General features: G+C 47.2%; 1 pseudogene; it reads left to right on the forward strand.

The window, feature by feature from the left end:
• The first annotated feature begins 228 nt into the window (after positions 1 to 228).
• Positions 229 to 2,633, forward strand: LOC124509667 (B-cell CLL/lymphoma 9 protein-like; annotated as a pseudogene).
• The last annotated feature ends 218 nt before the right edge of the window (positions 2,634 to 2,851 follow it).

Below are 2,851 nucleotides of genomic sequence, written 5' to 3' on the forward strand. Positions count from 1 at the left end.
CTTCTGTGTCCCATTTTAGAAAAAGGGCAACTCAAATGTCCTAAAAGGTGAGAATTGCTTCTGCAAATATGACTCCTAGACCCCTGAATTCCAGGATCAGCAGGCTGTGCCCTCAAGATATGAGGTTCTCCCCTGGCAGCAGGAGACATACCCAGAGAATGGTGAAGCCACAGGACCAGCTTCAGTGCATGGAAGAACAAAGAGAAACAAGGCATTCAGGTGGCCAGCATGAGGGGACGTAGCCAACAAGCATCCAGTCGCTGTCACACAGATGTTTGGGCTGCAGTATGAGAAGAACTCAGAGAGCCTAATCCTATTTGTGACTGCAAGCTCAGGAGTTCACCCAGTTCCTGTAACCCTAAGGGAGAAACTCCCCACCATGAAAAGAGAATCAAGCAGTCTCCCTGCAGTGATGTCCTTTTCTGCAGACCCCCATCTGGTTCCAAAGTTCTCTGAGCAGAGTAACCATGGAAACTAACCAGTCATCCCAGTCTCCTTCCCTCTTCCCCTTGTGACTCCAAGAATGGGGGTCATATCCCTCAAGTGCTCCTTGGGTCGCATGAGATCATGGGTCTGAAGAACGCAACTGGAAGTGGTGTCAGGGGAATAAGGTATTTACACCTTCTCATTTGGTCTGAGAGTTCTTGGGGCTAAAGAAAGTAATCCTACTGACCACAGGAAGTCCCAGGATTCTTAGCACACTGCACATTGATGACCATGTCAAATTCCATGACCCACAGGTCTTCCAGACCTTCCCATAGCCAGACTTTTCCAAATGCCACGCCTGCTCAGAAAGTGTTAGCCCAAAGGACGCATATGTTTTCAGGCTGCAGAAGCTTCATTGAAGGTCAAGTTGAAACTGCCACTCCTTTCCAAGCCCAGGACATTCTTAGAAGCAAGTGAGAGAGAGAACCAAAGCCCCTCTGAGCACACAGATACTTGCCTTTGGAATGACCTAAAACCTCTTATACTATAGCCCTCACATCCAGTCATCCAGAGCTGTAATTCCTCTCTGAATGCCAGCTGCCCCAACTCTGTGTTCTGGCACCAGTACCCAAACCCGCTGCCCCATGTGTCCCTGGCCTAGGACAGGCCTAGGGTAGAAGACAAACTGGTTCTTTCTGTGGGCAGCCTGGCCAGCTCTACTCCCCTGCTGTTCTATGATATTGGGACAAATACATTCGATGTCCACAAACCAAGCAGTTATCTCTGTCTCCTACTAGGGCAATAGCTCTTTGGCAAATTCTTATATCTTCCTGCCTGCCTCCAGCCCCTCTACTAGTGTTGGATGGAGATACCCCCCACCCTGGGAGAGAACCCAGACAGATTGTCTCATGAGTAGGCTGGAGCATCATTAGCACTCCTTTCAAACTCTCAAATATCTAGCATATGTTTTTCTGTAATGAGAAAATACAGTAGCACAAACAATACAGAATGCTGGGGTATACATGTAACTCCCAAAAAACCATAGTTTATACTATGATAGTTCAATACCAAAGCCCAGGTAAGGGACTTGGGCCCCAGACACATGTGGCAGCTCTACTTGTCCTTGTAGGATATAGAGATGTGTCCTTTTCTCCAGATGACCTGGTTTCACCTTCTATGAATTCTCAGTCTGGGCCCATAGAACCCAACCACCCAGATCATAGGAATCCTGAGCAGATAGTTTGGCTGAAATTACAGGAGGAGTTTTTATAAAGAATAGAAGAGAAATCAGGGACAAGTGGTTATTCTACCGTACTCCCTCCAGGATACGAAAATTTATTAACAGGACTTGGGAACCAGTCCAGAGATTCTCCTTTGTTAGCAGATGACTCCTAATGAAGGCTAGGTATTTGGGCAAGAAAAGCCATCTTCTTATGGTATCACTATGCCACATTCTCTGCTCCTAGGGGCACTTCCCTCAACCCCAAGATGTCAGGGGCCAGATATGCCTCCTTGGATTTGCAGAAATGATAAGCTTAGAAATGGAGAGGGCAGATGTCCCCAGTTGTTCATCTACCTGGTCTTTATGTGGTCACTGGGCCAGACAATATGTCAAAAATCCCAGATGATTGAAACTTCTTTCCTGACCAAACCATCTTCAGTGGTCTTGACTGAGGGGAGCACTTCCACAATTCTCAAAGGTTGTCTGCAGGGCATTTTCAACAGCAGTTGGCAAAGAAATGCCCAGGCCTTCTCCCTGGGATAAGCATGGCAGGCATCAAGCACAGCATGGAGATGACCAGGATGATCCCAGGATCTGAATGAACATTTCCATCTTCCGTCTAAGTATTACTGGGGATGACATTCCAAAAGCAGTGCCCCACAGATGGGCCCTGGTTGGGATTTGAATTTGGGATGGTCCTTAATGTCATGAAGGGAGATGTCAATTTAAATGTCAACACAGGATCCAACTCTCAAATGATACCTTAAAAGATGAGAGGCTCGGTGTGACCTGGAGAGATGATGAATTACACTCAGGTGGCTCCAAGATGCTGCCTGCTTAGCAGAAGATGGTTTCCCTGCCATCTGGTGAGCACCCTCAGCAGGAGTAAGGCGTGGACTTCAGGCCATTCCCTCCTGTGTCTCAAGGTCCAGGAAGCAACAATTATTTGCAAAATCTCAGTCAATCAGACCCATCAAAGAACTAATAGCCATCTTTGTCATAGTCACTGCTACCTGTCAGTTCTAGAAACCCCATTAGCCTCAACACAGCTCCTCCAGTTTGATACAGCCAGGGCAGAAGTCCATGAATAAATCCCTGGCAGGCTCCCATGTGCATTCTGCTTGTATGAATTCTTTGAAACCTCCTACTATGTGCAGTCCAGTCATCGATGCTGAACTTGGCCTTGGGGAACCTCAAGCTTCT

The sequence above is a fragment of the Lynx rufus genome, unplaced genomic scaffold (genome assembly GCF_022079265.1).
Source record: "Lynx rufus isolate CCGP_SWC_20201006 ecotype Redwood Valley unplaced genomic scaffold, mLynRuf1.p SCAF_1, whole genome shotgun sequence".
Taxonomy (NCBI): domain Eukaryota; kingdom Metazoa; phylum Chordata; class Mammalia; order Carnivora; family Felidae; genus Lynx; species Lynx rufus.